This window comes from Scylla paramamosain, chromosome 30 (assembly GCF_035594125.1).
Source record: "Scylla paramamosain isolate STU-SP2022 chromosome 30, ASM3559412v1, whole genome shotgun sequence".
Lineage (NCBI taxonomy): Eukaryota > Metazoa > Arthropoda > Malacostraca > Decapoda > Portunidae > Scylla > Scylla paramamosain.
Window position 1 is genome coordinate 37501 of NC_087180.1, and position 11937 is coordinate 49437.

The 11937-nt window shown below is 41.4% G+C and overlaps 1 protein-coding gene across 1 annotated transcript in view; it reads right to left on the reverse strand.

Annotated features, from left to right (window-relative positions):
* LOC135116045 (von Willebrand factor A domain-containing protein 5A-like) overlaps positions 1-9418 on the reverse strand; it is a 22892-nt gene extending 13474 nt beyond the window's left edge. The window contains exons 1-3 of the mRNA XM_064033263.1: positions 8861-9418; positions 8369-8480; positions 7892-8020 (exon numbers count right to left, since the gene is read on the reverse strand). The gene's annotated coding sequence lies outside the window, so the exon portion shown is untranslated. The remainder of the gene's footprint in view (positions 1-7891; positions 8021-8368; positions 8481-8860) is intronic.
* Between the last annotated feature and the right edge of the window lie 2519 nt (positions 9419-11937).

Here is an 11937-nt window from a genome sequence, read left to right on the forward strand (position 1 = left end):
TTTTGGCTCCCGCTCAGCTCCACCCGTGATGATGAAAACACTCACGAGCTCATAACTGGCCCTAATCCACTCCAGCTACAGGAGGAGTGGGGAGGTAGGGAAGTGAGGAGAAAAGAATTGGGTGTAAATAAAAGAAACGGGGAGGGAAAAGGGGAGACGAGAAGTAGTATGCTTCTTGAAAATATTATAACGTAGAGAAGGAAAATACATGTGCTACACAGCGACATCTATACAAAAATATAATAACATGGACTGCAATTGAAGCGAGGGAGAAAGAAGTGGGTGTAAATAAAAGAAAGGGAGAAGAAAAGGCAGACGAAAAGAAATATCAATCTTAAGTAAAAAGTATAAGATAGAAAACAAGTTGCAGGTATATCGTGTAATCTTTACAGAAATTTGAGGGTAAAAGATAAACTAAAAAAAGGCTTTTATTGAAGTGAGGGGTAAACCAATTTTGTGTAAATAAAAGAAATGGGGAGAGAAAAGACGAATAAAATAAATATATGGCTTAAGTAGAATAGTATAAAGTATGGAAACAGGATATAGGTGAAATATATACAAAAAAAATTATGATAGAATATAAATAAAATAAAAAAATCTGAATTCTGTGAGAGAAAAAATCGTGTTTAAATAAAAGGAATGGGGAGAGAAAAGGCAAGCGAAAAGAAACATGCGTCTTAGGTGAAAAAAAAATATTAATAATAAGGTAGTGAAAAATATATATAAAGAAGAATCTATAAAAAAAAAAAAAAAAAAAAATATATATATATATATATATATATATATATATATATATATATATATATATATATATATATATATATATATATATATATATATATATATATATATATATATATATATATATATATATATAAAGACTGACTGAAAGAAAGAAGTTTTAAAGAAATTTCTATATTTAACAATTTTGAAAACATTTTTTTCCACTGTCTTTTTTTTTCATGCTGATAGATAAACATTTACACCATAAGTATTCAATGCTGAGTATACATACATATATACACCAATCACCACCAAGTAGCAAATACAAGCCTTTTTTTTTTCAGTACTCATTTAACAGTTTAATTTTCCAACAGTCAAAGGTCCGGGATCCCTCATTACAGTCCTCAGGGGAAGTCATTACCGCCCTTCTCTCCTCCTCTTCCTCCTCTTTTTCCTCCATCCCTACATATAACTCCATCTCCTTTATTCTGTGCCATACTTTCCCTCTCACTGGTTACTTAATCATGCCGCTCCTTCTATCATGCCGCTAAGACACACCTTCATACTATCTACCGCTGTCATTCTTATACCGTTACTGTCATTCTTCTCTTTTCCCTCCTTGTTATTTTTTTTTTTATTTTATTTTAGGGAAATCTTAAGTAAACAATATCAGTAAAAAAAAAAAAAGGACTTATATCATTGACACATTTATTATTCATTACAAAATTACAGCTGGGGTGACATTTTTTTCATTAATGGTGAATTATCAATCTTGCATCAGCAAACACACACAGTTTTTAGTTTTTTTTACTTTCAATTTCTTCATTATTAACTTTGGTCGCTGATGACTTTTTGTTCATTTACGTTTTTTTTTTCTTTTCCTCCTTTTTTTTTGGATTTTATTGTTTTAGTTTCTTCTTTACTATCAATTTCTTCTTTCTTGATTTTGGTCGCTGATGACTTTTTTTGTTAATTTTCTGCTTTTATTTCTTCTTCTTTCTTGATTTTGGTCGCTGATGACTTTTTTTTGTTCATTTTCTGCTTTTATTTCTTCCTCATTCTTGTTTTTGGTCGCTGATGACTTTTTTGTTCATTTTCTGCTTTTATTTCTTCTTCATTCTTGTTTTTCGTCGCTGATGACTTTTTTGTTCATTTTCTGCTTTTATTTCTTCTTCATTCTTGTTTTTGGTCGCTGATGACTTTTTTTGTTCATTTTTGCTTTTTCTTTTCCTCCTCATCCTTGGGTGTAAATAAAAGAAACAGGGAGTGAAAAGGGGTAGATGAAAAGTAGTATGCTTCTTAGAAATATTATAACTTTTTTATTTTATTTTATTCTTTTAGTTTCTTTTTTCAATTTCTTCATTATTAACTTTGGTCGCTGATGACTTTTTTTGTTCATTTTCTGCTTTTATTTCTTCTTCTTTCTTGATTTTGGTCGCTGATGACTTTTTTTGTTAATTTTCTGCTTTTATTTCTTCTTCATTCTTGATTTTGGTCGCTGATGACTTTTTTTGTTCATTTTCTGCTTTTATTTCTTCTTCAATTTCTTCTTTCTTGATTTTGGTCGCTGATGACTTTTTTTGTTCATTTTCTGCTTTCATTTCTTCTTCATTCTTGTTTTTGGTCGCTGATGACTTTTTTTGTTCATTTTCTGCTTTCATTTCTTCTTCATTCTTGTTTTTGGTCGCTGATAACTTTTTTTGTTCATTTTCTGCTTTTATTTCTTCTTCAATTTCTTCTTTCTTGATTTTGGTCGCTGATGACTTTTTTTGTTCATTTTCTGCTTTAATTTCTTCTTCAATTTCTTCTTTCTTGATTTTGGTCGCTGATGACTTTTTTTGTTCATTTTCTGATTTTATTTCTTCTTCGACTTCTTCACTCTTCATTTTGGTCGCTGATGACTTTTTTTGTTCATTTTCTGCTTTTATTTCTTCTTCAATTTCTTCTTTCTTGATTTTGGTCGCTGATGACTTTTTTTGTTCATTTTCTGATTTTATTTCTTCTTCGACTTCTTCACTCTTCATTTTGGTCGCTGATGACTTTTTTTGTTCATTTTCTGATTTTATTTCTTCAGTTTCTTCATTCTTATTTTTGGTCGCTGATGACTTTTTTTGTTCGTTTTCTTTTATTTTCTCTTCCACACACACACACACACACACACACACACTTTCTCCTTTCGTCCATGTTAGAATCCACATATGCACCCGCGCACGTACTCACGCACACACAAACGCACGTAAGCAAATTAATCATGACTTTGAATATTATATAAGTTATGCCAATACATACACGCATTCATACATATGACTTCTACATGGCTATACATATATTATATACATATATTATATACATATATTATATACATATTCACACATATTTCATCATAACTTGGAACATTGTCAATATTATGATGGCCTTCTACATGGGAAAACGTATAGGTACATATTCACACACATTTTATCATGACTTGGAATATTGTCATGGGTACATATTCATGCATATGTCATCATAACTTGGAATATTGTCAATGTTATGATGCCCTTCTATATGGCTATACATGTACACATTCATCAGGACACACACACACACACACACACACACATAAATACATATTAATAGACACAGAATAATAGATCATTTAATTTATTAAATGGCGCCTCACTGATGGGCGAGATTGTGGGCGTGGCGGCGGGCGTGGTGGGCGTGACGGTGGCCAGCGTGAGCGGCGTGGGCGGTGCGGCCAGCGGCCTCCAGACAGCCCCTGACAAATGCCTCCGCGCCGGCCACCTGGGTGCGCGGGCCGCGCAGCAGCACGGTGCGAGACACCTTGTCTGTTGCTGGCGGCACTCTCACCTGCACGTCAGGGAACTCCTGCAGTAGTCTCCTGACAGTCGCGCCGGCGGGACCCACCACGTGGCACCGCTGGCGTGGCGTCACCGCCACTTGCGCCTCGATCACCTCGGCCTGCCGGAGCAAGGCCTCGAGGCGCGCCAGGGCGGCGGGAACCTTCCGGGCAGGTCCGCACAACCTGATGGTGGCGGTGCGGGTGTCTGAGGGAGGCGGCACACACACTCGCACGCCAGCGAACTCTTGGCACACTTCCCGCAGTGTGGCGCCGCGTGGGCCAACGATGTAGCGCCGCATGTGGGGCGCTACGGCGAGAGTGGCCTCCTTCTCTTCCTCCTGCCAAGAGCGGCGCACGCTGTCCAGCGCACGCTGCTGCTTGGCTCTCTCAGCCCGCTGCTTTCCTTTCTTCGCCTCGAGCTGCTGGCGTCGAGGAGACTCGATGGCGGCCTTCACCTCAGGCAGGCTAGATGCCTTCACCTTCTTGGGCCTGTTCTTGCCGCGGCCCACCACCTCCTTGCCCTCTGAGTCCCTCTTAGGGGGGTCTGGGTCCTCAGGGGTCTCCGCCACAGTCTCCTTAGGCAGGCTAGGCTGTACCCTCACCTTCCTGGGCCTTTTCTTTTTGCAGGCAACCACCGTCCAGCCCTCCGAGTCGCCTTCTGTGGCTTCAGGAGTCTCGGGGGCCTCAGAGGCCTTAGGGGCCTCTGAGGCCTCGCCGGACACCTGCTTCACGCCCATCGCCAGGTCCTCATCTGCCTTAACCGGAGGCGCCTTCTCCACCTTCACTTTTCGCTTCTATCTCTTACGCTTCTTCTTACTAGTGTGGGTGGGTTTTTCTTTCCCATCGTCGCTTTCGTTATTTTCTGCTTTGTTTTCCGCTTCTACTAATGCTTCATCTTCGCAGGTTTTCATTTCTTGATCTGCTACAAAGTCTTTTTCTTCGTCATTTCCGTTATCTCCGTCATCTTCCATCGTTTCCTCTGCGTGTACGATGGCGCGCGTTACTGTCTCTTCTTCAATAGTTTCTTCTTCTGTGTCTTCGATGACTTTTTCCTTAACGTTGTCGGTCTTGGCTGCTTCCCGCACTGCTGCTTTCTTCTTCCTGCGGAAGAGTCGCCGCAGCAGGTACAGGAAGCCACAGCATTTGACGGCGCGTTCTTCTTTCATGTCTTCTTCGGCGGCGCGTTCCATGTCGTCGTCCGCTGGTGCGGGCAAAATTTCTTCTGCGCTCCAGGTTTCCATTTTCATCCCTTCCTTACTACCCTCTCAAACCTCGCCCCTACCCCCTCAAATTTTGCTAATTTCTTTTATTGCAAAATAAAATTTAAGGTGTCCTCTGATTGGTGGACTGGTGCGTGATCAACTCCAAGCTCACAGCCAGGAGAGAGTCAAGGCTCACCGCTCTGAGTTATGTTCACTACATGTAATGGCATCAACTGTACATAAGAAGTGGCTGCACTAAAGCTGTTATCTACACTATACATAAGTATTTAGCAGCTTATCCTAATACAGTGACAAACGATGCGAGAGAGAGAGAGAGAGAGAGAGAGAGAGAGAGAGAGAGAGAGAGAGAGAGAGAGAGAGAGAGAGAGAGAGAGAGAGAGAGAGAGAGAGAGAGAGAGAGAGAGAGGGTGTGAATGACAGAAAACAGACACAATATGATAGTCTATACACCTCGTTGGAGATTCATGATTCTATTAATATGAACCAATGAATCTTTGTTTTTTTTCAGAATATGAATAGCAGTTTCGAGAATATTGATATCAATATTGATATCAATATTGATATCAGAGGCTCCTGAGAAAGGTTAGGGCACGTGGGATAGATGGGTGTTAGGCTGGATAAAGTCATAGCTAAGCGACAGACGACAGAGAGTAGTAATAAACGGCTCCAAATCTGGGAGTGGGGTAATGTAATTAGTGGGGTGCCACAGGGATTAGTATTTGGGCCATTGTTGTTTTTAATATATATATCAATGACTTGGATAATGGAATTAGTAGTGATGTTAGTAAATTTGTGGATGACACGAAGATAGGTAGATTAGTTAGGTCAGAATCAGATGCCATCACTTTGCAGGCAGATTTAGATAGGATGAACGAATGGACAGACAGATGGCAAATGCAATTTAACATAAAAAAATGCAATGTACTTAGCGTAGGTAGAGGAAACCTACACAGTAGTTACACAATAAACAACTCAGCTCTAGTAGGTTAAAAGTACGAAAAAGATTTAGGAGTTATAGTTAGCTCTGAACTCTGTCTAAGAAAGCAATGCATAGAGGCCAGAAACAGGGCAAATAGGGTATTAGGATTCATTTTTAGGAGTGTTAAAAGTAGAAGACCTGAAGTAATATTAAAGTTATAATTGACGCTGGTCAGACCTCATCTAGACTACGTTGTGCAGTTTTGGTCCCCATATTACAAGAAGGTTATAGATCTATTAGAATCAGTACAAAGGACATTGACTAAAAGGATACAGGGTATGAGGAGTATTCCTTACGAGGCGAGATTGAAGCTGTTAAATTTACATTCTTTAGATAGATGTAGGTTAAGAGGGGACCTGATAGAAGTCTTTAAGTGGTATAAAGGTTATAACATGGGGGACGTAAGCAAAATTCTTAGGATCAGCAACCAGGATAGAACAAGAAATAACGGGCTCAAGCTTGAAAAATTTAGGTTTAAAAAAGAGATAGGAAGAAATTGGTTCTCAAATAGAGTGGTAGATGAATGGAACGGACTCAGTAATCAAGTTGTTAGTGCTAAGACATTAGGGAGCTATAAGAGAAGATTAGACGGATTTATGGATGGGGATGATAGGTGGAAATAGGTAGGTATATTTCATACAGGGACTGCCACGTGTAGGTCTGATGGCTTCTTGCAGCTTCCTTTATTTCTTATGTTCCTATGTTCTTATATATATATATAGAGAGAGAGAGAGAGAGAGAGAGAGAGAGAGAGAGAGAGAGAGAGAGAGAGAGAGAGAGAGAGAGAGAGAGAGAGAGAGAGAGAGAGAATTATAGTATTATAAATGAGATAAATTACCGCTCGCAGGCCTGCGCCGTATATGAACAACGTGTGTTTTTAAGCATCCGGAGCAAAGTGGTTAAAGACAAGAGATGGTTGTACAGTAAAGATGCTTCAGAATGACTGGATTATAGTCTGTTCACTTAAGTTAGATTCCTGGAGCCTCGGTGGGTTTATAAGCTCGCAGCTGATTGGCTGATGTTGCATTTCTTGCTGTCTTCTACCACTATTTTCATGTTAACTGCTCTCCTGATCTTGCTAACTGCATGCCTCTCCTCCTCCAACGGCCTCACTGCACAACACTTTCTTCTTTCTCTCACCCCTATTCTGTCCACCTCTCTAATGCAAGAGTTAACTAGTATTCCCAATCATTCATCTCTTTCTCTGGTAAACTCTGGAACTCCCTGCCTGCTTCTGTATTTCCATCTTCCTATGACTTGAATTCCTTCAAGAGGGAGGTTTCAAAACACTTATCCTGTAATTTTTGTCTTCTGCTTTCAGCTCTGGGGACGTCACTTCAGTGGCGTGGCCTTTTCTTTTTTTCAATTATTATATTTTTGTTGCTCTTTACCGGTGCCCCTCCTACATGAAAAAAAGAAAACACTTCACACCTTTTCTTTCACTCTACATTATTTTTTAATTTCTTATTTAAACTGATTTACATATGAATATGAAGAATAAAAATAAATAAATAAATAAAAACAATAAATCCCCCCCCAAAAAAAGTGGACCGGGTAAAAAAAAAATCCAGGCCTTGTCCTGAGCTGCTGCGACGGTGTGCGGGAACGGATTAATCCATTTTTACTTTGATTCCTGTGGGGAAAATAGTTTTGATTTCTGAACATTTCCGAGTTAGAACAGCTTTCATAGACGAATTAAGTTAAAAAACCAAGGTTCCACTGTACATGTGTTTCGAAGCTTTAGGTAATGGAAAATAACAATTACATGTGTTTTGTTGAGGTAAGTAATAGAAAAGTAACAATTACATGTTTTGAAGCTTTAGGTAATGGAAAATAACAATTACATGTGTTTTGTTGAGGTAAATCATAGAAAAATAACAATTACATGTTTTGAAGCTTTAGGTAATGGAAAATAACAATTACATGTGTTTTGGTAGTGTAGGTAATAGAAAAATAAAAAGTGAATGCATTCTAAGCGTTTCAGCGAATTCTCCTCGCCCCAAACCAATCTGGTATAATCTGGAATATAACAATCAATAACAACTACAAGTGTTTTAGTGCATTTCAAACCCACCACACACTCCCTTGAGCTGACACGACCTGTGACCTCAGCTGACCTACCTTGCCTGCGAGGGTGGTCAGCAGGGGTGTAGCGCGGGTTGAGTACTGTGGGCAAAACAAAGCTGATGATGCCGTCTGTCTCAACCCTCAACTCCATCACCAGACGAAGGGTGACCTTGGCCCTCGTTCCTGCAGCAGAAGCGGGCGGGGTGAGAGAGGGTGAGGTATGGGTGGGTCAGGGCGAGGCAGCATAAGGTAGGGTGAGGAAGCTAAGGTATGGGTGGAGCAAGGTGAGGAAGGCTGAGGTAGGTTGGCAGCAACCTTTATAATGCTATTTTCCTCATACCTACAATGTTTTTAGATATTTCTGTAGACAGGGTGAGGTAAGGGTGAGGCAAGGAGAGGTACGGGTGACAGTAACCTCTCTCTTTCTCTCTCTCAAACACACACACACACACACACACACACACACACACACACACACACACCACCACCACCACCACCACCACAACCACAACCACCACCACAACCACGAACCCGCAGGAAAGTTGCCGAGGTTAAGCGTGAGAATGTCGCTTGAGTCAGGGTCTTCTCGTGTCATGAGGGCAGTCTTCCCCTCTTTCAAAGCCTCCTTGTACACCTTCTCTGCCTGTGTGAGGAAAGGGAACCAGTGTGTAGGGCTTACAGCAGGAAAATGAGTTAGTGGTGGAAGCTGTCAGGCCTACACGTGGCAGTCTCTCCCTGTGGGCAATGTCAAGTACCTACCCAGTTTATAATTATTTTCTTGTGAGTCTACTCATATATACGCTAATGGTAAACACTTTGCCTTCGTTAGATATAAAAAAAAAAAGTCTCAATGTTAAAAAAAAATAGGAGGAAATAAGGCACACACACATTTAGCACAGGCGCCGCTGCAAAACGTTCAAAGCAGCAAAAATGGCAGGTTGATATATTGATATAAAAAAAAATGATAGCATGTTAAATATTATTAAAAAACACTAAAAATAGCATAGGGGATAAGCCTAATACCTTGTTCTTCTCCAAGCAGTGAGTCACAATGGTTCTGCCGTCCAGCTGCGCCTCACAGTGGTACACAGCTGCGCCCTCCTCCACAGGCAGCACCGCCCGCACCTATAAGAGAGAGAGAGAGGCGCCAGGCAGGGGAGGAAAGAATGAAGTAAAGAAAGAAAGGACAAAACACACGCCTCTTTTTTCTTCTTTTTTCATGTTTAACTCCTTCTCCTCCTTTTCCTTCTGCGTTAGCAAAGGAAATTATCAAATAAGGAAAGGAGGAATGAAATGTGAAGAAAGAGGGGAGGAAGCAGACTCTCCTTATTACCGAACGCCATTATTCTTCCTACTTTCATGTTTATCTGCTCCTTCTCCTTATTAGTGAAAAGAATGATTAAATAAGAAAAGAGAGGAGGAAGGAAAGTTAAGGTTCTAGCTATGAAATGCATATGATTGTTCCCCCTCCTCCTCCTCTTCATTAATGTTGTACTAGTGAAATTAATGCATATATAAGGACTGCGCCAGATAAGAAAATTACGAAGTAAAGAAATTCAAATTAAAGAAGGAAAGATGCTGGCCTTGTTTTCCTTTTTGGTTTATTGCTTCTTTGTGTTTATTTTCTTCTCTTTTTTCCTCCTCCTCGTGCGATAATCTAATACCACTTTTTTTTTCCGAGAGAGAGAGAGAGAGAGAGAGAGAGAGAGAGAGAGAGAGAGAGAGAGAGAGAGAGAGAGAGAGAGAGATGGGGGAGAGGTGCGGAGTACTGTGAAACACTCCTGCTTCCCAAAGGCTCCAGAGGTAAAGGTAAAGTATCAAAAATATAAAAATAGATAGTATACACTACAAAAATATAATTAAATAAATAAATACAGATATTGTACACCTTATTGTAAAAATATCCTACAGTCTGGGACCAAACGTAGGATATTCATTGAGTATTTCCCTGAGAGTGGCTGAGTCTATGAAATGGTCAATGAGGCTATACAAGTCATGTTGACCTCGCAGCCTTAATTTACCAATGAGAGGACATTCCGTGACATAATGACGCAGAGTGTGTCCCCTTGGTGCAGCACACAGCACACAGCACACGCCAGGAGAAGCACTGACTTTCCAAAAGTATTTATAGCCTAATTTGAGCCTCATTGCCACCCTGTCGTGTGATGCAGTGTGTCTCCCATAGGTGTAAGCGCAGCTCTGGGAGACACGTACATAGAGAAGACTACTGCCTATGGAAACAAAGCTCCAACTGATCACTAATGCTACTATGTACAACTGATCACTAATGCTACTATGTACAACTGATCACTAATGCTACTATGTACAACTGATCACTAATGCTACTATGTACAACTGATCACTAATGCTACTATGTACAACTGATCACTAATGCTACTATGTACAACTGATCACTAATGCTACTATGTACAACTGATCACTAATGCTACTATGTACAAAGTCCTTAATGCTACTCTTAATATAGCCCAGAGTGTACTCAGCGCCAGGGTCCACTGTGTCGTCCTGAAAAGCACATTGAGCAAGGCGGTCTGCCTTATCATTAAGCGGGATACCCACATGAGAGGGTATCCAGGTGAAGTGAACCGTGGCACCAGCACCTTCTAGGGTGTGGATGAGATCAAGACATTTATTAACTAGATCACAGTCCATGGGGGAGGTAGACTGGAGAGCATACAGTGCAGCCTGACTGTCAACAAAGAAGAATATATCCTTACGGAGAGGCGCCACAATATGGAGCGCCTCCAGAACAGCATACAGTTCTGCCCTAGTGGAGGACATGTGTGCAGGGAGCCGCCTGGAAACCTCAGTGTCAGTGTGGTGATTGGCAGAAATGTAGTCGCGGATGAACAGCCCACATCCGGACCTGCTGCCATTGACTGAACCATCACAATAAACATGAATAGCCTGAACGTGGGGGTACTTGGACAATTTAGTCATGAACATGTCTTGCAGCACATGAGGAGGCCAGTCCCTCTTGGGCTGATGCAGTGAGTGAATATCAACACTGACACGGTGAGGGTTGGAGCGGTGACATAACAACGTTAATACAGGCCTCGGCTATACCTACACTTGTAAGAACTCCCAAGATCTTCCTGAGGTATGGAGTTGTAGGAGTCCGAGGATCACGATACAGGGGGTCAGTGATCCCTTCAGAGAGTCGGAGCCCGTGCATAGCATCCGACCAACATTACGACAAGTAATTTCCTATATCCTACACATAATACTCGGCAGGTGCAGTTCAGCTCTGAGGACCTCAGTCCTTGCAGTCCTGGGGCATCCCAAAATTATTCTCATGGCTTCATTCTGAACAAGCTCCAGGGGGACAGAGCTGGGTGGCACTAAACTGTATTAAAATAGGAGCTGCGTAGTCAATGATGGACCGTACGACAGATATATAGAACATCCTTAGAACTGGAATGCCAGTCCCCAGGCCCCTGTTTGCTAACAGCCGAAGTGGCACTAGCCGTGGCAGACAGAGGTCTCGAACATAGTGTACAGCGTGGAGTGACTTCCTGAAACTCAGCTGTACACCCAGGTACTTGTGTGTATGAACTCCAGGGATGGGAACATTATTTACAGTGGGCGGTCGAGAGACCTTCCCTTTGGCTTGAAATTTGGTTTTACATTCATTAATTACAAGTCCCATTTGAACACACAATGCTGCTAGTTGTGACAGAGCTGACTGGAGAGTCCTGGGTGTGGCGCATTGGAGGAGCATGTCGTCAGCATAGATGAGGACCTGGGTGCCCTGTGGGAAGGAACAACGCGCAATTTTGTCCATTAAAGCATTGAAAAGCATTGGACTAAGGACTCCACCCTGTGGTGTTCCAAGCTCAAAGACTTCCTCAGAGGAGACTGCACCTTGAAACCAAACCTGTGCTGTTCTGTTGTACAAATAGTCCCTGATCCATCCTAAATATCTACCTTTGACACCTTTGAAAATGAATTCATAATAATGTTACACCAGGGGTATTGGTGCGGGTGGCAGCACTGTGGGAGGTGGTAGCACTGGGAGAGGCGGGAACAGAGAGAGAGCGTAGACGCGTGGCCGGAGAGGAAGCCAACGTGTGCCTGCCTGT